This window comes from Kogia breviceps, chromosome 3 (genome assembly GCF_026419965.1).
Source record: "Kogia breviceps isolate mKogBre1 chromosome 3, mKogBre1 haplotype 1, whole genome shotgun sequence".
Classification (NCBI taxonomy): domain Eukaryota; kingdom Metazoa; phylum Chordata; class Mammalia; order Artiodactyla; family Physeteridae; genus Kogia; species Kogia breviceps.
The window spans coordinates 175,164,101-175,191,030 of NC_081312.1; the positions used below are offsets into that span (position 1 = coordinate 175,164,101).

The 26,930-nt window shown below is 38.9% G+C and overlaps 1 protein-coding gene and 1 pseudogene across 1 annotated transcript in view; both read right to left on the bottom strand.

Moving 5' to 3' along the window:
- DNAJC1 (DnaJ heat shock protein family (Hsp40) member C1) overlaps positions 1-26,930 on the bottom strand; it is a 194,815-nt gene that overhangs the window by 43,200 nt on the left and 124,685 nt on the right. The window lies entirely within an intron of this gene.
- LOC131753055 (non-histone chromosomal protein HMG-14 pseudogene) lies at positions 15,430-15,726 on the bottom strand (annotated as a pseudogene).

The window sequence follows — 26,930 nt, forward strand, 5'->3', positions numbered from 1 at the left end:
TTCACAAAGGTTCCATTAAATGCCTGGGCCTTGTTCACTGACGGTTGGGCTCATCAGAAACCTGACGGTATCCAACCTCAGTACCAGCTATGAAAAAACAAAACAGGATGTCGCCGTTTGGAGAGAGTAGAGCTGGGGGCGGGAGGCGGGCTGCTTCCCCACCATTGACACTTTTCCAGGTTTACTGAGTTGCCATTCCCATCTGGTCAGCCACATCATTATGGCTCTTGACGGTGATCTTTGCCATTTTTTCAGCTTTCCAGACCATTCACAGTCTGTCAACAGTACCCCTTTTATTGCAAAAGCCACTCAACAGCCACTCAAGAGTTACCATATCTGATGGAACTCAAAAATTGATTCAAAAAGATTTGACTCTATCTCCCTCACCTCCTCCAGGTCTTTACACCTTAGTCATAAAGCAGTTTGGTCACTAAATGTCACTTTCTCCAGAAAGGAATCTTATCTTCTTAGCTACTTCCTGGGTAATGGGTAATGATTAGGATGAAAGGAGAGGTGGGTTATAGAAACGTACTTGGAAACTTTGGGATTCCCACCTGATTCTGGCATGATGCTTCTTTCCCTTATGACGATCCCAGCCCAGTCTGGCTGGTATACCTTCTGGCTGGCAGTCCAGCCAAAAGGGGGAATAGGCGTTTCAACCTTGATTCTGGTTCAGCTACCTGGATTCTCTTGTTAGAGTCACATGGTCCTAGGTCATGATCACTTAGTTGAATATACTTGTCACCAATGCAGTGCAAAGTGGGGGGATCTAATGGAACTCTATAAGATGTATAAAAACGACTTTTTCCTCTCGTACTTGACCCTTCTGGGAAAAAGATCTCGGTACAAGGTCAGGGGTGAATGGGGGAAAAAAAAGGTGAAGCTATAGCTTCTGGAATGAGATACCCCGATTTTGTGGCAATGGAGGGAGAACAACAATCTCAAAATCTGGAAAGGGAACAGCTTAGATCCTGAGGGATATGGGGAAGGGAGGAGTGTTAACAATTTTATCTTTCAGAATAGGCCCTGGAACCTTCCTCATGAAGGAAAACACCCTGGTGCTACTCTCTTAAACTGTTCCAAGGGCCTTCCATTTAGCTGGCTGTACCACAGTTTGATTATTATTGCCTTAAGTATTTCTAACGATACCACTGAAAACAGCAGACGGCCCAGCTCCTGTATATCCCACGCTCAACATCCATCAGCACCTCTGAGTGTCACCTCTATCCTCATACCCATGGCCGTCACTCAGTCATTCTGTGGGGAAGAAAAATGTGACTCGGCTGGTGGCACCGACCAACGTGACAGGTCGGGCTGACAACTTCAGGTCGCTGCTCAACAAAACAAGGACTAGACGCCATTATTAAAAGTGAACCGGCCCAGCTGAGAGGGGTGTAGGAAGCAGGGTCAACTTGTCCCTCCCGCTGGCTCATAAAAGCCTCATACGTAACATGCTGCCACTGCCCTAATAATTGTAAATAAACCTTCGTTACAGGGTCATCGTGGGCATGCACCTCAGGACTACACTTTGGTGCAGAAGCAAGCCATCTTTCTTCCCTTTATTCCTGAAAATACAGTGACTTGCACCCTGGGAGGAGTCATAAGAGACATTCAAGTGTTTAAGGAAACACCACCAGCAGGCTATGCAGCCCTCAGATGACTGAGAAGGTCCCTCCGGGATGAGGGATAACTGACTTGTAGTTCATGAGCTCATTGAGGAAGGTATCCCTACAATGGGAATCGTCTAATTTTCAAAGGTGGTATGAAATTTGTTCCTGATTATCTGAACTGACCAATTACGCTACCTACCACGCTGGTGGAAGACACTCAGATCAGCCTCAACTTTCTGGCCAGCGCTGTTACTGGTGACCCAACTGCCACAGATTTCTCCTGCGGGCCAGGGTGGAGGCTTGCTAAAGCATCCTGCCATACCAGAGGCTTGGGGAACTGGCTTAAAAATGCTGATATTCTGGCTACTGCTGTTGCTGTGAGTAATAAACTGTCCTTTATCTCTGACCAGGAGTCTTATTCTGTCACCATTCATGAAACTGTGGCAGGCTAACTTGTTAGTCTACAAATAGTGTGAAATTGTAGACCCTTCACAGTTGTTGACAGTATGTACCTTTTCATTTTCTTAATGGTACCTCTTGAATGACAGAAGTTTTTAATTTTCATGAAGTCCAACTTATCAATGTTTTCTTTTATGGTTAGTGACTTGAGTGTCCTATCTCTAAAGGCTTTACCAATCTCAAGGGTAAGGTAGGGGTCAAGGTTCATTTCCTATTTCACAGTTGCTCCAATACCATTTGTTGAAAAGACTACATTCTTTCCCCTTCTGAATTGCCTTGATACCACTGTCAAAAATCAGTTGACAGACTATAGAGAACAAATGCATGGATACCAAGGGGGAAAGGGGTGGGAGGGATTGGGAGACTGGGATTGACACTATACATTATTGATGCGATGTATAAAATAGACAACTGATGGGAACCTACTGTACAGCACAGGGAACTCTACCTAATGCACTGTGGTGACCTAAATGGAAGGGGAATCCAAAAGGGAGGGGATTATCTGTATGTGTCTGGCTGATTCATTATGTTGTGCAGTGCAGGCAAACACAACAGTATAAAGCAACCATACTCCAATAAAAATTTTAGAAAAAGGAGCTGGAGGAATCAGGCTCCCTGACTTCAGACTATACTACAAGGCCACAGTAATCAAGACAGTATGGTACTGGCACAAAAACAGAAATATAGATCAATGGAACAGGATAGAAAGCCCAGAGATAAACCCACACACATATGGTCACCTTATCTTTGATAAAGGAGGGAAGGAAACACAGTGGAGAAAAGACAGCCTCTTCAATAAGTGGTGCTGGGAAAACTGGACAGCTACCTGTAGAAGTATGAAATTAGAACACTCCCTAACACCATACACAAAAATAAATTCAAAATGGGTTAAAGACCTAAATGTAAGGCCAGACACTATCAAACTCTTAGAGGAAAACATAGGCAGAACACTCTATGACATCAATCACAGCAAGATCCTTTTTGACCCATCTCCTAGAGAAATGGAAATAAAAACAAAAATAAACAAATGGGATCTAATGAAACTTAAAAGCTTTTGCACAGCAAAGGATACCATAAACAAGACCAAAAGACAGCCCTCAGAATGGGAGAAAATATTTGCAAATGAAGCAACTGACAAAGGATTAATATCCAAAATTTATAAGCAACTCATGCAGCTCAATAACAAAAAAACAAACAACCCAATCCAAAAATGGGCAGAAGAACTAAATAGACATTTCTCCAAAGAAGATATACAGATAGCCAACAAACACATGAAAGAATGCTCAACATCATTAATCATAAGAGAAATGCAAATCAAAACTACAATGAGATATCATCTCACACTGGCCAGACTGGCCATCATCAAAAACTCTAGAAACAATAAATGCTGGAGAGGGTGTGGAGAAAAGGGAACACTCTTGCACTGTTGGTGGGAATGTAAATTGATACAGCCACTGTGGAGAACAGTATGGAGGTTCCTTAAAAAACTACAAATAGAACTACCATATGACCCAGCAATCCCACTACTGGGCATATACCCTGAGAAAACCATAATTCAAAAAGAGTCATGTACCAAAATGTTTACTGCAGCTCTATTTACGATAGCCAGGACATGGAAGTAACCTAAGTGTCCATCAACAGATGAATGGATAAGGAAGATGTGGCACATATATACAATGGAATATTACTCAGCCATAAAAAGGAATGAAACTGAGTTATTTGTAATGAGGTGGATAGACCTGGAATCTGTCATACAGAGTGAAGTAAGTCAGAAGGAGAAAAACAAATACCATATGCTAACACATATATATGGAATCTAAAAAAAAAAAAAATGTCATGAAGAGATTAGTGGTAGGATGGGAATAAAACACAGACCTACTAGAGCATGGACTTGAGGATATGGGGAGGGGGAAGGGTAAGCTGTGATGATGTGAGAGAGTGGCAGGGACATATACACACTACCAAATGGAAATTAGATAGCTAGTGGGAAGCTGCAGCATAGCACAGGGAGTTCACCTCTGTGCTGTGTGACCACCTAGAGGGGTGGGATAGGGAGGGTGGGAGGGAGGGTGACACAAGAGGGAAGAGTTATGGGAACATATGTATATGTATAACTGATTCACTTTGTTGTAAAGGAGAAACTAACACACTATTGTAAAACAGTTATACTCAAATAAAGATGTTAAAAAAAAAAAAGACTGAGAAACAAAGAGAAGTCAAGAAGAAAAGGAATGTAACCATTAAAGGCAAATATAAACATTTTAAGTTCTTAAAAAAATCAATTGACTGTATGTATGTGTCTATTTCAGGGCTCTTTTAATATTACATTGATCTATTTATCTATTGGATGCCATATAATTTCCATTATAAGATAAGGAAATTGTAGTGTTGTGCTAATTTTTTTAAAGATGTAGCACATCACAACTTTTTTTGGGGGGGGTAATGAAAATTATTTTAAATTACATATAAATATTCCATCTATTTAAATCTTTATCCCTGCTTGTGGAATAATGTGATATAGTCTGCAAAAGGACCTAAATCAGGACCTGGGGTCTTTGTTGTCTTTTTTAGCGACACCTTTCTAATGCTCTACAAAACTTATATCCTGTCTTACTCTTCCTGAAATAATAACACTGTCATAACCTATAAGGTTAGGGAATTGGCAAAAAGATGTAATAATTTTCTTAAGGCCACCTAGAAAGTCAATACAAGAAGCCAAAGATTCAAAGTTCTTAAAGAAAAAAAAAGTATTCTGGATAAAATTATAAATGATTAAGACCCAACATTTACTATATTATTTACTAAGATTATATAAAAGATATGTGTGAGTGTGCATTTACTATATTATTCCAAAGAAAGACTCTTTGAAAATGAGCATTGGTAAATTTATGTTAGAAAATTTTTGTGCCATCATTATTACTTGTTTTCTATTGTTTTTTTAAATGTTGAAAAGTAGGAAAAGCTTTATAAAGAATTACATTACTATTTACTGCCTAAAACTTTACTGTTTTGAGAAAAATGAATAGTAAAGGGTAGAAAGTCAAAGTTAGATATATATACTATTAGACTACTTAGGATAAAGTTATGTCATATTTAAGATTAACATGATGTTAATAGAAAAATTTTAGAACATGACACTGGCTTTGATTTAAGACCTCATGAAAAAGCAGTACAAATTAGTTTTTTTTTAGTTTTGGAGGACATGCATTAGCCCACCAGCTTGTCAGTCACGTTTTGAAATTCAAGCTTAAAAAATGTATTGGGGACTTCCTTGGTGGCACAGTGGTTAAGAATCCGCCTGCCAATGCAGGGGACATGGGTTCAATCCCTGGTCTGGGAGGATACCACATGCCACGGAGCAACTAAGCCCATGTGCCACAACTACTGAGCCCGTGCTCCACAACAAGAGAAGCCACCGCAAAGAGAAGCCTGTGAACCACAACAAAGAGTAGCCCCCAATTGCTGCAACTAGAGAAAGCCAGCGAGCAGCCACGAAGACCCAACGCAGCCAAAAATAAAATAAAATTAAATCTTTAGGAAAAAAAAAAGTATTGATTTACCACTGACACAATTAAAATTATATCCTCTTGTTGGATTGACCTCTTTATCATTATGTAATACTCCTTCTCTGTCTCTTATGATAATCTGTGTTTTAAAGTTTACTTTGTCTGATATAAGTATAGTTACCCCAGCTTTCTTTTGGTTTCCATTTGTATAGAGTATCTTTTCCCATTCCTTCACTTTCAGTTTGTGTGTGTCCTTATATCTGAAGTCAGTCTCTTGTAGTCAATGTATTGATGGGCTAATGCATGTCCTCCAAAACTATAATTTAGAAAATTACACTTGACCCTTGTACAACATGGGTTTGAACTGCATGGGTCCACTTACATGCAGACTTTTTTCAATAAATATGTACTACAGTACTACACGAAACACGGTTGAATTCACAGATGTGGAACTGGGGATACAGAGGCCTGACTATAAAGTTACGTGTGGGCTTCCCTGATGGCGCAGTGGTTGGGAGTCCGCCTGCCGATGCGGAGGACACAGGTCCGTGTCCCAGTCCGGGAGGATCCCACGTGCCGCAGAACGGCTGGGCCCGTGAGCCATGGCTGCTGGGCCTGTGCGTCTGGAGCCTGTGCTCCGTGATGGGAGAGGCCACGGTAGTGAGAGGCCCGTGTACCGAAACAAACAAAAAAAAGTTACATGCAAATTTTTCACTGTGTGAAGGGTTGGCGCCCCTAATCCCCATGTTGTTCAAGGGTCAACTGTAATACCAATCCTCTCTAACTCTTCCAAAAAATAGAGAACACTTTCAAACTCATTTTACAAGGCCAGCATTACCCTGATACCAAAATCAGACAAGGAAGCCATAAGAAGAGAAAATTACAGGCCAATATCCCAGATGAACACAGATGCATTTTAAAATCCTCAAGAAAATATTAGCAAACCAAATTCATTAATACAGTAGAAGTATCATACACCACAATCAAGTGGACTTTATTCCAGGGATGCAACAATGGTTCAACATGTGCAAATCAATGTGATACACCAACATTAACAACATTGGTTTGTTAACAACATTAACAAAATGAAGGATAAAAACCATATAATCATCTCAGTAGATGCAGAAAAAGAATTTGACAGAATCTATAAATATCCATTTATGATAAAAACTCTCAAGAAAGTGGGTACAGAGGGAATGTACTTCAACATAATAAAGGTCATATATGACAAGCCCATAGCTAACATTATACTCAATGGTGGAAAGCTGAAAGCTTTTCCTTTAAGATCAAGAACAAGACAGGGATGCCAAGTCTTACCACTTTTATTCAACATTGTATGGAAAGTCCTAGCCAAAGCAAGTAGACAAGAAATAAAATGCATGCAAACTGGAAAATGCATGCAAACATGTAAAACTGACTTTTTGCAGATGATATATGATATAATATATAGAAAACCCTAAAGACTCCACCAAAAGACTGTTAGCACTCGTAAATTCAGTAACGTTTCAGGAAACAAAATCAATTACAACAATCTGTTGTGTTTTTATACACTAGTAATGAACTCTCAGAAAAAGAAATTAAGAAAACAGTCCCGTTTACAAAAAAATAAAATACCTAGGAATAAATTTAACCAAGGAGGTGAAAGATCTGTATACTGAAAACCGTAAGACATTAATGAAAGAAACTGAAGAAGCCACAAATAAATGGAGAGACAGTCTGTGCTCATGGATTGGAAGAATATGTTAAAATGTCCATACTACCCAAAGCAATCTACAGATTCAATACAATCCAATGGCATTTTTCACAAAAATAGAAAAACAATCCTAAAATTAGAGTGGAACCACAAAGGACCCCCAATAGCCAAAGCAATCTTGAGAAAGAAGTACAAAACTTATACGTGGAATCTAAAAACCACACCAAACTAGTGAATAAAACAAAAAAGAAGCAGACTCGTAGATGTGGAGAACAAACTAGTGGTTACCAGTGGGGGGGCGGGCAGGCGGCAATGAAAGGGTGGGGGAGAGGGAGGCACAAACTGCTGGGGGCAAGACGGGCTCAAGGACGTCCTGCACAACATGGGGAACCCAGCCAATATTGTGTGGTAACTGTAAATGGAAAAAAACGAATGAAACATTGTATGAAAAATAAAAAAATAAATGGACACCCCCCCACCCCCACCAAACAGTATGGTATTGGCATAAAGTCAGATATGTATGATCAATGGAAGAGAATAGAGATCCCAGAAATAAACTCATTCATATACGGTCAATTGATTTATGACAAAGGAGCCAAGAATATACAATGGGGAAAGGACAGTCTCTTCAATAAATGGTGCTAAGAAAAGTGGACAGGCATACACAAAAGAATGAAACTGGACCACTATCTTATACCGTACATAAAATTTAACCCAAAACAGATTAAAGACTTGAATGTAAGACCTGAAACCATAAAACTCCTGGAAGACAACACAGGCAGTAAGCTCCTTGACATCCCAGATTTGATCCACTATTAAAAACCCACCAATTTTTCTCATTTCCTTTAGGAAGAAATCCAAGTTCCTATGCAAGGCATTTAAAGACTGGGTATCTGGCCCCTGCCTATCTCTCCACTTTTATTTCATCTTAATCTCTGCCTCCTATCCTAATGCGTCAGACATCTGAAACCACTGGCTGAACATGGAGGACGTTTCCCTATGCCTAGAATACACTATTCTGCATTTTCTATCTAACAACCACTCCTACATTAAGAATAAGTTTCCTCTGTGAAGCCTTTCTAACTCCCAAGATACTGAAGTACTCCCTCTGCTATGCTTCCTCCATAACTATATATACTTTTATACAAATTATTACATTATATTGTGATATAATATAACTGTATATATTATAACTTTATATAACTGATATCACTTTATATAACTGTTTCTCTGTATGGATTAGAATCTCCTAAGGCTTAGGGACTATGCCTTTCATGCATATATTCTCAATGCCTGGAGCACACTATAAAGTCAGTGAATAATTACTGAGTGAGTATTTTGGGAAAAAGTTGAAAAACCCAAAGGAAAAATAGATGGGAAGCATACCAGGCCCCTTTGGAGGTAGGACAATAAATTCTATATGTATTATTAAAAGTGGATAACGCACACATGAGTGGAAAATGACAATAATTACATATTTCTCTAGGATTAGTGATACTCAAAATGTAGATCTCTTGCTTAGTAAAGTTAGAATTCCACCAGAGACATTTTCATGTCTTAAGGGACATTTTAATTTATAGATTTATAGCTATTATTAACATTAAATGTGACCTCAAGGACCAACTATTCTGTCTATAGGCAGAAATTCTTCTGCATTATCCTATTTGAGAAAAAATAACTGAAACAAAAGAAACCAAAGGGATCTTTTTTAAAAATCAGGATGTATGATAAAAGGATGTATTGGTAAATAGTACAGGGGAAGCTGGAAATTTTTAGTACTCTTTCCATGTTGTTCAACTATAATGCATCCAGTATTTGTCAAAGATCATATTATTCAACAGAATGACACCTGATTCTTAGTTTAGTAACTGGAGTCATGTATGTACACTGGAATCTAACTAGCCTTTTTTTTTTGTGGTACACGGGCCTCTCACCGTTGTGGAGCACAGGCTCAGCGGCCATGGCTCACGGGCCCAGCCGCTCCATGGCATATGGGATCCTCCCGGACCGGGACATGAACCCGTGTCCCCTGCATTGGCAGGTGGACTCTCAACCACTGCGCCGCCAGGGAAGCCCTAACTAGCTTTCTTAAAGGGTAACACTTTTAGTAGTTATATTCCCTTAAAACAGCCTAATTTCCATGGTTTATCTATATGCTGTAATATTTAATAAAATTTTAGAATTACCAGGGGTCACAGAGACAACCTAGTCCAACACCCTCTTTTTAAGATACAAGAAACTGAAGCCTACAGAAGCTGAGAAGGCTTCTTCAGGTTCACTGGGCAGTCAGCGATGGAGTCGGGATAAGATCTCAGGTTTCCCAATTTTAGCCCAGTAATCCATTCTGAGTTTTTAAAATTACAAATAAAAGTGTTAAGTTATCACTGACAGTGAGCATATATATTGTATCATGCAATATCATAAAAACATATTTAGCCAAACTGTTGAAAGTTGGATACCTTTTAAATATGTCTACAAAATTAAGGTAGGATCATAATTTTAGACAGCATCACAGTCAGGACAATACTTGCAAATTCTGTTAATTAGTATAAATGTCATAATTTCCTTTCCAGTTTTATGTCATCTAATAGCAAAGTCCTAGTGTGAAAGGAAAATAAAAATAGAGTCAGTATTGCTCAGATACCTCTCTTAAATGGAGCTGGGAGGCCATTAAGGAAGTATGACTTATGCAAGTCTCAGCCTGGATGGAATCTGACCCTAGGACCTGATGAAGTCATCCAGAACACCTGCCAGAAACTCAAGATATTTATAGGACCCTTACCCTAAAATAACTTGTGACAGTCTATCTACTTATCAGACCCCCACCCTAAAACAACTTGTGATCCCAGGACTTCCCTGGTGGCGCAGTGGTTAAGAATCTGCCTGTCAATGCAGGGGACACGGGTTCGACCCTTGGTCCGGGAAGATCCCACATGCTGCAGAGCAACTAAGCCCGTGCACCACAACTACTGGGCCCTTGTGCCACAACTACTGAAGCTTGCACTCCTAGAGCCTGTGCTCCGCAACAAGAGAAGCCACCGCAGTGACAAACCCATGTACCGCAAGCAAGAGTAGCCCCCGCTCACTGCAACTAGAGAAAGCCCGGGAGCAGCAATGAAGACCCAATGCAGCCAAAAAAATAAAATAAAATAAAATAAAAAAATAAATAAAAACAAATTTGTGATCCCTTAAGGACAAATACTGTCTGACTCAGGTCAGAGTCAATCATAATTCCCACCAGGCAACTTTTAACACCCTCTGGCTTTTTGTTTTAATAAGCCCCTGACTCTTTTCCTCGGAACATTCTTTCAGAGTTGCCAGAATCTGTCTCTCTTGATTTGTGATCCTTAAGACCCCAAATAAACACTTTTCTTATTTGCAGCCTCCTGCATTATTTTTTGGTTGACACTAGACACATACTAAGTACTCAGAAAACACTTGTTAAATTGACTGAAAGAATCCCATAAGATAGTCTCAAGTATTAACCACTAACAAGGGAAGGCCTACGTAATTTGCAGAAAAGGGATACAGACAAGAATACAGCTAGGAAAAATATAATAAAGGAATAGTTTATAAAATCATAATTTTAAAAAATATGTGTTATTTAGGTCTTTACTCATCTCTGCAAATTCAAGGAGACTTGAACTGACATCTAGAAAACCACAAACAAACCTATTAGAAGCTTTTTAAGTGAAAATAAAAACTTAGATGAAGTGTGCACTGAAGGGCTGACCAGTGGTATATGTCTGTAAGATGGTTCCCAGGATAAGGGAAATGGATGTGAAAAGTATAAAAACCAATCTCACACCAGGATCAAGTCATAAAATGATACCTTCATACCCATATGTGGGCCACCATATATTTAATTGCACTTTTAGATGGGGTAGTTTTTTTTTTTTTTTTGCGGTATGCGGGCCTCTCACTGCTGTGGCCTCTCCCGTTGCGGAGCACAGGCTCCGGACGCACAGGCTCAGCGGCCACGGCTCACGGGCTTAGTTGCTCCGCGGCATGTGGGATATTCCCGGACCAGGGCACGAACCCGTGTCTCCTGCATCGGCAGGCGGACTCCCAACCACTGCGCCACCAGGGAAGCCCCTAGATGGGGTAGTTTTAATTAGAATTTTTTATTGAAGTATCATTGATATACAATGTTGTGTTAGTTTCAGGTACACAGCACAGTGATTCAGTTACATATATACACATACATATATACGCATGTATGTACATATATATATTCTTTTTAGATTCTTTTCCCATTTTTTCTTAACAGTTGTGATTTTTCTCTCACTGATGTGTATTTTCCTTACTCTCTAGAGAAAGCTATTCAACTGTCATATTTTCTTCATTCCTTATCCAGTCTTAACAATGTATGGCTTCTGATATGCTTTCCACTTACGTATAAACAATACCAGTCAAGTTTCTTTTAGTTTGAACAATAATAATACATCAAGTACTCTGTTCTTCCTTCCTGTGTTTCAATACTTGAGAATAAAAATTAGATATAATAAATGTACCAACAAATGAAAAGGCATGGAAAACGCCTTGATTATCTGAGCATCCGTATCACTGTGCCTGACACATAGCAGGCGTATAATAATTATGCTGACTGAGTAGCTGAGTGAATGACGGAAATACAGACTCCGGCCATTTCGACAGTGGCTGAACAGTTCGTGCTCGTAACCAAGCAGACCAGGCTCGCTTCGCCAAGGGAGGGAAGAGGCACGCTTCCATTCAGACAGTAATACCAAGAGCCGTTGGTACAGCCCTACACCAAAAACTAGGCTAGAGGAGAAGAGGACGGGAGAAGCAACAGCTGGACAAGGGCTTCGGAGGCTTTGTTCTCACTGCTCAGTGCAGCTAAGTGTTCCCGTTCCACAAACATTATAGGTCCGTAACACTACCTGAGTGAGAGATTATTCAAATCTTTCAGGAAAGATCTGGCACCACACGATGGTAAATTAGATAAAGTTACCATCATTTGAAGTGAAGCTGTAAGTTAAGGACATATATTAAGGTCAATAATATTTAATAAATGTTAGCCGTGGGTTACTGAATTTCCAAATAGCCCTCCCGAGGGAGGTGGGGGTGAGGGAAGTCTGCTGTCTGCTTCCCACCAGCCTGGGCCACCACGCGGCTCCCCTCCAGCTTCCGCTTCCCACCCAGCTCCCAGGACTGTCACAAACCTGCCCTTACTCATGGTTTTTATTGTGGTAAAATATACATAACATACGATATGTCTCTACGGATTTGCTTACTTTGGATATTTTATATAAATGGAATCATACAATATGTGACCTTTAGTTTCTGGCTTATTTACTTATAATGTTTCAGTGTTCATCCATGTTGTGACATGTGTCAGTCCTTTTTATGGCTGAGTAATATTCCATTGCACGTTTAGACCACATTTGTTTATCCATTAATTGATGGACATTTGGGCTGTTTCCACCTTTTAGCTATTGTGAATGGTGTTGCTATGAACATGCACATGTATGTATTTGAGTTCTTGTTTTCAATTCCCTTGAGTATATACCTATGAATGGAAGGGCTGGATCATACAGTAACTCTGCTTAACTTTTTGAGGACCTACCAACCTGTTCTCCACAGCAGCTGAACCATTTTACATACTTTCCAGTAATTTATGAGGATTTCATTTTCTCCATATCCTTGCCAACATTTGTTATTTTCCTTTTCCCCTCTTTATCATATGGCCATGATTACAGGGTGTGAGTGGTATCTCACTGTGATTTTGATTTGCATTTCCCTAATGATTAATGATGTTGAGCATCGTTTCACATGCTTATTGGCGATCAGTATATCTCCTCTGCCCATCTTTGAATTGGGCTGTTTTTTGTTGTTGCTGAGTTGTAGGAGTCTTTTATATATTCTGTGTATTAATCTCTTATCAGATATGATTTGCAAATATTTTCTCCCATTCTGTTCCATCTTCACTCTTGATAGTGTCCTTTGATATATAGAAGTTTCTAATTTTGATGAAGTCCAATTTATCTATATTTTCTTTTGTTGTTGTGTTTTTGGTGTCACATCCAAGAAATCTTGCCAAATTCAATATCATGAAGCTTTCCCCATAGTTTTAGCTCTTGCATTTATGTCTTTGATCCATTTTGAGTTAGTTTTTCTATACGGCGTAAAACAAGGGTCCAATTTCATTTTTTTCAATGTGGATATCCAGTTTTCCCAACACCATTTGTGGAAAGACTGTCCTTTCTCCATTGGATAGTCCTGGCACTCTTGTTGAAAATTATTTGACATATATGTGAGGGATATTTTTTTACTCTATTCTATTCCATTGATATATATGTCTGTCTTTATGGCAGTCCCACACTGTTTTGATTACTATAGTTTTGTAGTAAGTTTTGAAATCAGGAAATATGAGTCCTTCAATTTAGTTCTTATTTTCAAGATTGTTTCAGCTATTTGGAGTCCCTTGAGATTGCATTCTGATGGGGATGCACTGAACCTGTAGATTGCTTTGAGTAGTATTCACATCTAACAGTAGTTAAGTCTTCCAATCCATGAACACAAGATGCCTCTCCATTTATTTTTCTTTAGTTTCTTTCACCAATGATTTGTAGTTTTCAGTGTACTTCATTCATCTTTAAAATGAAGCTCAAAGCCACTTTGTCCAGTCAGTACCACTTGCTTACTGGAGGTCACAGTCTCCTCCGTCCCCCACTGTCTGCCTTGGGTTTACATAAATTGTAATGCGATATACTTTTTTTTCTCATTTGACACTAAGTTTTCCAGATTTACCCATATTGATACATATAGTTCTAGTTCGTTAGTTTAAACTGCTATGTAGTATTAGTTCCTAGGGCTGCCATAAAACATTACACTACAAACTGGGTGGCTTAAAACATTTATTCCCTCATAGTTCAGGAGGCCAGAAGTCCAAAGTCAAGGTGTTGGTAAGGTTGGCTCTTTTTGGAGGTTCTGTGGGAGAATCTGTTCCACACCTCTCTCTAGCTTCTGGTGGTTGCCAGTAATCTTTGTGTTCCTTGGCTTGTATCTGTATCACTCCAATCTCTCCTGTGTGTTTCTGTGTATCTTCACCTTTTATAAGGACAGCAGATATTGGATTCAGGGCCTGTCTTAATCCAGTACGACCTCATATTAACTAAGAGCCTATTCCTGAATAAGACCATATCCTGAAGTTCCAGGTAGACATGAATAGTGCCCTTTTTGGGAGGGCACTATTCACTATACATTATATGACTATAATATGTAATTCATTTATCTATTCATTCCCCTTGTTGATGGACATTTAGGTTGTTTCCAATTTTTCACTATTAGAATGCTGCAATGAATATCTTTTTTTTTCTTTCATAACTGAAATTTTATTGGCTGCTTTGAGGATCAGTACACAGACATTTCAATTTGTACACAATTCTCAACATACGTACCAAAAATCTAAAAAATCATGTAGTTGTGATTCTTTTCTGAACAGTTATTCCAGTGACTTTCCAGCTTAAAATTTGGAGGCAAATTTTCCTTCACAGTATATAAAGTACCAATATCTTCAAATATTGAAATGCTGTTACATCGTAAGTCCCACTAATTTGCAATTTAATATCATATACACTACATACTCAAATTGTCAATCGTTAACAGCACATTAACAGTTACTAGAAGAACTGGACTACCAGGACCAAAGATGTTACAGGGCGCACAAAGTTCTGCCCAGGAGAGCCAAGATCAAGGGGTGAGTGGTTTGCTTTAGGAAACAATTCTACCAAAAACAACGTGGGAAGAGATGTAATTTAAAGTGTTTAAGACATTAAATGCACAACTGACTCCAAACTGCCATTAAGTATGCTTTGTATTATAGGATATAAAAGCTACCCCCCATCTGTGGAATGTTAAGCTGACACCCAAGACAATCAAAGCCTCCGATATTCAATATGCCACTATTTTCTGGTTGTACCAAAAAATAAACAACCAGCAAATTATATCACCTCTTAAAAAAAAAAAGCATTTACACTTAAAAAATGGGATGAGGTGGGATTCCCTTCTTTTTAAAAATGTTTCTAGAACTACTAACTACTATTTTTGTCAACTAATAGTTGACAAAAATATTCCTCTGGGTTGTACAAGAAGGGAGACAGGGACCACTGATAGGACCAGGTGTGTGGTATTAATCAGACTAGGCTTCTTTCTCTCCTGCTTCATCAGAGGCTGTGCTCTCCTTGTTTTTAGTTTCTCCATTTTCTGCAGGTGAGTCTTCTTTAGTTTCTTGGTTAGCCACTTTGGCCTGTTTTCCTTTTGCTCCCCCTTTCCCTTTTGTTTGCACTTTTTTGTCTGAAGATTTATCCTTTCCTGCCGCCTTTTTGGGCTTCGTTTCCACTTCTGCAGGAGCCAGTGTAGCTGACAACCTCGCCGATCTCCTCTTGGGCTCCTCCTTCGCTGCCCTCTCCCTGGAGCTGACCTTCCTCTTGGGCATCGTGGCGGCGGGGCTGGCACCTGCTGGGTGCCTGCAGGCCGCGGCGTGCCAAGAGCCTTCGCGAAGCTGGGCTGCCTGGCCGCTGCCGCTCCTCCCGCCAATGAATATTCTTTAAATGACTCTTTACCTACTGGTGTGTTTACTGATTCCTGACAATAGGATATGGGTATCTTCAAATTTGCAATTAGATATCACCAAACTTTTCTGCAAAGTAATTGTATTAATTCACTTTCCCATCAAAAGCAATGGAGATTTGGGACTTCCCTGGTGGTCCAGTGGTAAAGAATCCACCTTCCAACGCAGGGGACACGGGTTCAATCCACGGTCAGGGAACTAAGATCCCACATGCCGACGGGCAACTAAGCCCACGCGCCACAACTACTGAGCTCGCGCCCAACACCTAGAGAACCTGCATGCTGCAAACTACAGATCCCACGCGCCCTGGAGCCTGCCCACCACAACTAGAGAGAGAAAACCCACACTCCACAACTAGAGAGAAACCCCAGTGCCGAAATGAAGAACCCGCACGCCACAACAGAAGATCCTGAATGCCTCAACGAAGATCCCATGTGCCGCAACTAAGACCCAATGCAGCCAAGAAGCAAATAAATATTTTTTAAAAAGCAATGGAAATTTCCCATTTTTTCCTCCACATAGTTGGCAACATCTAAATTTTAACTTTGCCAGATGTATTAGCTTGTTATTACAAAACAAACAACTGAAAATCTCAGTATATAAAACAACAGGCATTTATTTATCACATGAGTCTGTGGGACACTCAGAGATGGCTGATCTAGGCTGGGCTAGCCCCAGTGCATTGCCTATATTACATGTTTCAAAGTTGGTATTACTATCCTACTCATTTAACAGAGCAGAAACTTTTAAAGCAAACCTCAGGTATTAGAAAATGACTTTTAAAAACTCAATATCTAACATTTTTAGGAAATTTTTGTATCTACGTTCATATGTAACAATGATCTCTTCCTTTTCATAATACATATTTAATTTTGAAATTAAGATTTACATTAACCTCATAAAAGAACTTTGGGAGTTTTTCCTCTAAAATATTAGAATACCTATATAAGATAGAGGTTATCTGGTCCTTGAAGGTGTGGTATTTGTGCATTTTTTTGCCATGTAAATTTAGGTTATGTTGTTAGATGCATAAAGATTATAAGGGTCAGAATTCTGATTTTTTTCTATCCCTTTACTTACAATCTTTCAGTGACACTGTGTTTTAGATGTTTCTCTTAGAAATAACATGTGGCCACATTTTGTTATTAGTTTTTCAATTTGAAAATACTACTTTCATGTATTGTGATTACTGAAATATTTGGATTTATTCTTTATCTTAACTTATGCTTTTGTATCTTCTTTTATGTATCTTTTATTCTCTCTTTTCCTATATTCTATTTTTCTTACTGTGTTTTTCTCCACCTATTGGTTTGAAAATTGTACATACTATAGTTTTACCCCTATATTTTAAAAATAATCATTGACAAAGTCTAATTAGTATCTCTATCCTCCTCCCACTCAATACAAGGATGCTAAGGATGCTAAAATGTTGTCTGATTTCCTTCTCCCATCTTCTAAGTTTTGCTGTCATACTGTTTTTAACCCCCTCCAAATTAGTCATCATCATTACAATAATTTTTTTTACAGTCAGTGCTTAAGATTTATCAACATGTTTACTTTTTTCTGAGATAGAACTTTTTCTTGCTGCCCTCTCCTTCCTTCTGTATTCAATTGTATTCTTGCTGAGGTATACCCTTTATCTGCCTTCAAAGTAAGGGTCTGTGAATGGCAAATTGATAAGTCTTAATTTTCCTGAAAATATCTTTATTTTATTCTCAACTAATACTTTAACAAGGTATAAAATGCTAAGTTGACAATTATTTTCTCTAAGCAATTTGAAGATATTTTTCTATCTTTTTCTGATATCTTTTGTTTCAGATGGGAAGGTAATTGTTAGTATAACTGGTGTTCTTTAATTTTTGCTCTACAATTGGTTTAAAACTTTCTATTTGCTTTAATGCTGAACAGTTTCTCTATGGTTTGTTTAAATGTGGATTGTTTTTATTTATCCTGTTCAGGATACTGTGTACTTCTTAAATATGAGGACTTGTCTTTCTGGTCAATTCTGGAAAATCTCAACCATTATTTTATGGTAATATTGCATCTACCATTCACTTCTTCTAAACTGTCATTAGATAGATATATGCTATACTTTCTCATTCTATCTCCCATGTCTCCTAAGCATTCTTATATTTTCCTTCCTTATCTCTTGGTTCTGTATTCTGGGTGATTTGACCAGATCATCTTCCAATTCACTAATTCTCATTTCAGTAGTTTAATCCAACCATTAAAGAAAAAAAAAAAAATCAATGAACATTTCATTTATAGTTCTTTTTTTCCTCTTATCCTGTCATGTTCTTTCATTAAGGTTTTATTCCTTCTTTTATCTCTATTTTTAAATGTTTAGTTTTATGGTATTTTTCAGATTAGGTTTCTTATCTCCTGTTCTTAGAAGGACAATTTTCTTCTTTGTTGCATCTGTTGACTATCCTCACAGTTTATATTTATATTGTGAGCACATCTTCACTGAGGTTTTTGATTTTTAAAAAAATACTTCCTTAACAGGAGCTCCCAAAGCCCTAAGTTTTGTGGTAGAGAACAGTTTTTGCATTGGCTTCTGTCAGGGTCCTAAGGGTTTTAATAGCTCTGGACCACTGAATTGTTCTCATTCTTTCACAATACAGTAGCCCTTTGAGACTAGGCTTTATGCAGGGGGCTCAATTCCAGCTGCCTGTGGACCCAAAGGTACAATTTTTGCTTCATGTATTAAAACCCCAGGCACCAAGGCTTATATTCTGTGGTGTCATTTCCTGCTTTTGACTATGGTTTTGAGCTGTTGCTGGCATTAAAACAAAACTGGATTTCCCTTTTATTCTTTTAATCAAGGCTATGATTATTTTTTTTGTTCATAATACTTAATCTTATATTGGAAGGGCAGGGCTCATTCATATCAGCTCTGTCTTTTATGCTGCTAGAAATCTGCCAAGGGAGCCTTATTGAGAGCTAATCTATATTTACTCTTAAGTCTAATAACCTAATATTCACTTTATCCATGTCTATATAACATATGTAGATACCACAGTTAGTCTATGATTTCTGAGTGCTATGAAGAAATCTAGAATTCACTTGTAAGATATAACAACTAGAAAATGATTTGCAGTAGAACAGCCAATTATAGAAGCAAAGAAAAACAAAGATCTAAGGGAAAAAAATATGAAATAGCATGTATAAGCACAAAAACTCATGTTCTCACCACCTAGATTTCATAAACGCTGATATTTTGCCACATTTGTTTTACCTCTCTGAAACATTCCACTCTCTCACTTCCTATTTTAATCCACCGTAATCTTCTGGTTCTCCTTACCCTGGGAATATTCCTTTGGTGGTTCTGATTTTTCCATATGTCCCCTAGATGTTTTTCCTCTACATGCTTCCCTGGACTTAGGTATCAAATGTACACCAAGGTCTCTAATAGTTACATCTCTAATTTTCATCTCTTAAATTCTACATTATCAGACTTCCCTGGTGATCCAGTGGTAAAGAATCTGCCTTACAACGCAGGGGACTTGGGTTCAATCCCCGGTCGGGAAAGTAAGATCCCACATGCTGCGGGGCAACTAAGCCCACATGCGACAACTACTGAGCTTGCGTGCCTCAGAGAGAGAGCCCACGTTCCGCAAACTTCAGGGCCCACGCACTCTGGAGCCTGCGTGCCACAACTAGAGAGAGAAAACTCGCACGCCACAACTAGAGAGAAACCCGCGAGCCACATCTAGAGAGGAGCCCAAGCACTGCAACGAAGAGACCGCGCGCCACAAAGAGGCTGCGTGCAGCGACGGAGAGGCCGCAGGCCGCAACTAAGACCCAATGCAGCCAAAAAAAAAAACAAAACCCGACATTATTGTTGAATGTTTCCTTCCACTGGCATCATAAACTTGGCATGTCTCAAACTGATTATCTATCTTCCTTTCTCCCAAACTGTCACGTCCTAACTGTGCTCTCTGTTACCTCTGTTAATGGCATCTGCCTCTTCCCACCACCCACTAGTCATTTTTAGTCTCCCAGCCCCACCCTTGCTGTATAGCCAATCCGTTGATAAATCCTGAAGATTCAAAGATTCACATAGTCTCTCCTCCAGTCTCTACCTTCCCTGCTAGCTACCTAATTCAGGGCTTCATTATCTCTTACTTAGCCTATGGCAATAACTTTCTAGCTAGTCCTTCTCCTCTCTCTGACCTTTTGCATAATTATAGTCAAACATTTCTATGATACAGACTTAAAAATATCACTGCACTACTTACAAAATATGACTTAAACATCTTAATCTCACATTCAAGAACTATGACTTGGCTGCAACCCACTTTTATAAACTTATTTCCCTTTACCATTTCAAGCATCCTTTGCAGTTAAACTACATTACTCACTGTGCCTGGTAATATGTTCTGAAGAGTCTCCTCTCAAGAGTGCTTTATATCACACAAGTTCCTGTCTGTGGAATGTTTCTCCCCACCCCACTTCCAAATCCTTCATAATGCCTTTGTTTTCTCCCTAGGTGGAAGTAATCTTGCCATCTGCTGAACTATAAAAGTTCTTTAACCTTCTCACAAAGCTGTTATAGTAAACCTCAAAATATGCTTATTTAGGTCTCTGTCTTACCTTTTCAACTGGATAATATAGTGGTAGTGGCTAACAGCATGGATTCTCAAGCTAGTGAAGTAGGCTTGAATCATGGTTTTGTCACTTATTAGCTAACTAATTTGGAAAAAGTTATTTTACCTCTCTGTACCTCAGTTTTCTCCTGTGTAAAATGAAGAAAATAGTGTAGAACACATGGTGTTGCTGTGAGGACTGAGTTATATATAAAGTTCATAGAACAGTATCAGACACATGGTAGCCACTTAGGGAAGTAAGATGAGTAAGAAAATACTCTAGGAAAAGAGTGACTCCCCAGTGAAATTGTATTTTAAAAGTTCTAATCAGAGAGAAGCAAACAGGATGAACTGATAGGATAATAGTTAAGAAACTATTAGCAGTCATGAGGCCATGAGATACTGGACTAGGATGGTTAGCACTGAGGGATTTCAAAGGGAGGGATAGAAACAGAGAGAGAAAACAAAGCCAGAATAAACTGGGTTTATAAAAACAGGAAGGAGTGAAAACAAACAAACAAAAAAAAACAAAAAACACAAACTCAGTTGCATTTCTATACACTAATAATGAACAATCTTAAAAGGAAATTATGAAACAATTCCTTTTATAATAGCACCAAAAAGGATAAAATACTTAGGAATTAACCAAAGAGGTGAAAGACACGTACAATAAAAGCTACAAAACATTGCTGAAAGAAATTAAAGATATAAATAAAGAGAAAGACATCACACGTTCATGGACTAAAAGACAATATCCTTAGATATGAATTTTACCCAAAGCAATCTACAGATTCAAAAAAATCTCCACCAAGGGCTTTCCTGGTGGCACAGTGGTTAAGAATCTACCTCCCAATGCAGGGGACACGGGTTCAAGCCCTGCCGGGAAGATCCCACATGCCATGGAGCAACTAAGCCTGTGCGCCACAACTACTGAGCCTGCACTCTGGAGCCCGCGAGCCACAACTACTGAGCCTGCATGCCACAACTACTGAAGCCCATGTGCCTAGAGCCCGTGCTCTGCCACAAGACATGAAACCACAATGAGAAGCCTGTGCACTGCAATGAAGAGTAGCCCTCACTGGCCGCAACTAGAGAGGGCCCGCACGCAACAACGAAGACCCAACACGGCCAAAAATAAAAATAAATAAAAAATAAACTTATAAAAAAAAGAAAGAAAGAAATATTCAAAATCGGTAAATCCACAGAGACAAAATGAAAGTTACGGGTTGTTATAGGCTGGTAGGGACAGGGGTAGGGAATAGGGAGCAAGTGCCTAATGGCACAGAGTTTCCTTTTGGGGTGATGAAGCGTTTTGGTGCTAGAGAGACGTGGTTGTACAACGATGGGAATGTAAATGCTACTGAGGAGTTCACTTTTAAAAGGTTAATTTTATGTTATGTGAATTTCTCAGTTTAAAAAAATTGTTTAAAAAACCCACATTGGGGGCTTCCCTGGTGGCACAGTGGTTGAGAATCCGCCTGCCGATGCAGGAGACACGGGTTCGTGCCCCGGTCCGGGAAGATCCCACATGCCGTGGAGCAACTAAGCCCGTGAGCCATGGCCGCTAGGCCTGCGCGTCAGGAGCCTGTGCTCCGCAACGGGAGAGGCCACAACAGTGAGAGGCCCGCATACCGCAAAAAAAAAAAAAAAAAAAAACCCACATTGGTATACCACCCACTAGAAGAGCTAAAATGATAAAAAGACATAAATACCAACTGTGGGCAGGGATACGGAACAACAGGAACTCTCATAAATTGGTGTGTATGCATACACTGGTTATAATTACTTCGGAAAACTGGCAGTAATCTACTAAAGCTGAACCATATGCACACCCTAGCACAATGCTTAGTAGGTGCTCAATAAATGTTTACTGATTGAACTAATTAAGTTCCCACTGTGCTTTTAGGCACTGTGCTAAGACCTTGGGACATAAAAATGAAAAGTCATGGTTCTCTCTCCTAATAAACAGACATTTAAATAATTATAATAACAGTATACAGATGGCCCTCTGTATCTGTGGGTTTCACGTCTGCAGATTCAATCAACTCCGGATTGAAAATAATCAGAAAAAAAAAATTCTAGAAAGTTCCCAAAAGACAAAACTTGAATTTGCCGCATGCTAGCAACTGTTTACATAGCATTTACACTGTATTTACAACTATTTACATAGCATTTACATTGTATTAGGTATTATAAGTAATCCAGATATTAAAGTATACAGAAGGATGTACATAGGTTATATGCAAATACTACACAAACAAAGGGACTTGAACATCTGTGGATTTGGGTGTCCTGGGGTTGGGAGCGGTGTCCTGAAACCAGTCCCCTCGGAATACTGAGGGGTGACCACATTTACACGGTAGGGGAGCACAGTGTATTGGTTTTAGAGTCAGACAGACCATTTAAGCCCTGGCTCCACTACTGATTAGTTAGCTATGATTACAGGCAAATCTGAACTTTATTTCTGTATCATTTCTGGAATTTCTTTTCTTTCTACTCTCACTCTATGGTTTCAGTCTACTGCTGCTAGAGTTGTCTTTCTAAAACAGAACACATTGGGAACTCCTGGCAGTGCAGTGGTTAGGACTTGGAGCTTTCACTGCTGGGCCCTGGTTCAATCCTTGGTCGGGGAACTAAGATCCCACAGGCCACATGGCATGGCCAGGAAAAAAAAAAAGAAAAATCAGAGCACATCACTACCTCACTCCTTCCAGCTCAATATCCAAAGATTCCTTACTACCTAAAATATAAAATGTAAACTTCTTAGCCTGGCATTCAAAAACTTGTGTATTTTGTTACCTACCTGTCCTTCCAGCCTTAGGTCACAGTCTACTCCCACTGTGTTCTGGAAGCCAGACACAATGGTCTGCCATCTTATCTTGAACATGTTTTGAAATGCCTTACCTTTGTGTCTTTGCTCAACATGTCTTTCTTCCAAGAATTCACTCTCCTCTCTACTTTGAGTATCTCTGAGTCATGAGAAAGCGGTTTTCATGGTATATTGATAAAGGGTCTTCTACATGTAATTTAGCTTAACCTATAGATTAAGCACGGGAGAGAATAAACTGATCACATCTATGGGAGCAGACTGACCCACACAACAAATGAGTAAATGAGCAAGCAGGGACACACTCTGGCCGTGGGGGCATTTTATTCAGGTAGAAGCTATTATTTTCTCAATACTAACCATATTGTTGTATCAGAGTTACCTCTTCTTAAAAGAACGACACTGGAAAACTGCTTTTCTGGTCCAGAAACTTGAATCTAATCCAGTATCGAAGTAAATTGGCCCCATCCCTGTGACTCCTAGTGGCGAATATAGTGAGATACTCCCAGGAACTTTAATCTCATGGAAGTAAGATTATCTTTTGAAACATAAACACACAAAGGATAAGAATATGTAATGGCATTGAGTGAAGTAAATTAGTTGGATCAGTTTAATTCAACAAGTGAATTCGATTCAATTAGTATTCGCCCTATAGACGCTACAGGGGGTCTGAAATTGAAAGGGTATGAGCACAGCCATCAGGTGGCTCACGGTGGTGGAGCAACACAAGTGAGCAGGTGACCATCATGTAAGAATTATACCTCAGCCTAGTCCTAGAATACGTACTTCTTCTTCTTATTATTATTATTTTTTTGCGGTACGCGGGCCTCTCATTGCCGTGGCCTCTCCCGTTGCGGAGCACAGGCTCCGGATGCGCAGGCTCAGCGGCCATGGCTCACGGGCCCAGCCGCTCCGCGGCATGTGGGATCTTCCCGGACCGGGGCACGAACCCGTGTCTCCTGCATCGGCAGGCGGACTCTCAACCGCTGCGCCACCAGGGAAGCCCCGTACTTATATTATTAATAAGACTGGATGCAAGGGAAACAATACAAAGCACAAAATCTAAATCCTATACTACAGTATACAGAAAAAAACCCTTACATTATAAAAGGGAGAAACAAATGTGGATTTTTTAAAACTCTCTCTCCATAGGCATGCCTAATTATATTTTAAATATGATCAAAATTTTACTTTTAGAAAGCATTTAGCATACTATGATTCATCTTTTCTATGGTCTCCTTCCCTCTGCAAAAAAAAAAAAAAATCTAAGTATTTTTTCTATAACATCATAATACTAAGACAAAAGTGGTTTATTTAGAGATACAGGAAAAAAAAACAGGAAATAGTATTCAGCTAATCAGTAATATGATGTCGGACTAAAACTAGTAGCATATTAGTTGTCAGCAAGTGGAAAGGATTCTCAGATTTCAAAGCAACATCGATGTGATAAGATTCAAGGCAGAAGAGAACAGGTGGTGTGGTAGCAGTCATTAATTATAAGGTACCTGGGCTTAACAAAAGACCCACTTTAAAGACTTATCAATTATCTTAGCATTCTTCAAATTAACTGTTGCCATTGTAGAAAGTTTCTAAGAAGAAAATAAATTATAAATAAAAGTTAAAGTCAAATAGCCATCACAAAATAAATGACTGTTTAAAAAAAAGTTTCTCAGCTATCTAGGAAAAAGTCTTAAGACATTATGGAACTAAAGACAGTGTTAGAGAATATCAGTAGAATAACACATGCTGGTAATCACCCACCTGAACCATAAAACCATTAATTCTTTTAGAAAATTATCAAATTAAGATTAATTGAAGGGCTACGATGTGTCTGCCACTTTTACGTATGTTTCATGTAATTCTCATAGTATTCTTTGTTGTCTACTCATGTATGTACTTGAATGTATGCATGAATGTGATATACACGAACTGATATATAAATCTGGTGTACATATTTCAGTCCACACAAAAGTAGTTTCTTATGTTGTGCTTTCATTTTATCTTAGTCTGTAAAACTGAAGACTGTGATATTCATTCTCTTTTCCCACTCAGAGAAAACTTCTATAACAAGATGAGTTACTAAGAATTTAATACAGCAGGATATAAACACCTGCTGTATTGTTTACTTTTTACTGCTTAAAAGAAATGTGTCCTAGTTCAGGACTATCCAGTGCATACCGAAGCCATTAGGCTCCAATTGTGTGTGAAGAGATGAGGGCGGAAAAGAAAATCTGGGTGCAAATGGAAGCGTTGAAGAAAAGAGCAATACAAATGGGGGGATAGAAGAGTTCCTAAAATTGGTAACAGGATACGATGACGTCCTTGCACTTGGAGGCGAGCTTGAGGGCCGTGGCAAGGCCCCTGGTTCGCTTGGCATGAGGAGAGCAGTGGCCAGTGGGCCTCTTGCTGTATTAGAGACTATGGACACCACACTGGCCAAACGAGGAGGACAAGCAAAGGGGACTCACTTCAGAAGGAATTAGAGGGCATTCTCAGATAATCAACAAAGCAGTCATCTCAGACTGAGTGACTTCTTTTTGGAGAGACAACTGGGAAAGGGGCCAGAGCCCAAAGAATGACTAACAGTGCACTTCTCACAGACCCTGATGGGGAAGGGCTTAAAGTCAGAATATTCTTTGGAAAAATGGAGAGATTTGACATCTTTTGTACTCTAGTGTTATCAAACAAGTTACCTCTAAAGGATCTTACAAAATATAGGTGTTTAATATTTGTTGAAAGTGATTTTAGTAGACTTAAAACAGGATTTTAATAAAATAAGACTACCAGACACATAAATATCTCAGTTTTTTGTGCTCTCAAATATACTGGCCATTTTCTGTCTTGATGATCAAGAAAACCATGAAATGCACTTTTAACAGCACCATACAGTAAATCATTCATTGAGATGTCTTTTCTGCTATCCAGTCTATAATAGTCAGAGACAATGTTTAAAAAGAGTTTTCCTTTTCTTCCTGAAGCTTTACTTAAGTGAGAAACAGCTTTAATACAAAAGGCCAATTCAGCAAAATATAAGATTTTCTAACAGGAAAAGTTCAAATTTACCTTTTGGAAAAGGCAGATATTCTAGATCTAATAGGGCCATGGCCAAATTATTTTGAAAATATAATACACTTTAGAAAACGTATGTAAAACAATATTATTAAAGGGTAAACTAATGAATGATGAAAATATTCAGCAGCAATAAGCGGCTATGATCAACGATGAACACAAACAGTTAACCGCTGGCTAACAGGCTGAGGCCTTTCACCGGAGACGTCAGCTGTTATCAAACGAATTACATTAAAAAGCTTTTAAAATGAAAACTCTGTTCTTACAAATGAAACAGATCTATCTAGGCAGCTTTAGGTAGGTGACGATCTAGCAACAAAAAAATCTCACCAATACGCCAATGTACTTAGGGATCGCTTCTTTTGGTTCTGTTGTTAAGACATGGGAAAGATAATCATTTTGAATGGTTTAAAGTCATCTTGCTAGGCAAGTAACAGGAAGGTAAGACATTAAATGATTTCAGGATAATATAAGAGGTGCCTTAATAATAGAGACAAACTGATAAAAAGCAGAAAACAGGCTGATATTTATATCCTCTATATATCCCCTAAATACCAATAGTCAAATAATTTGCATAACTGTAG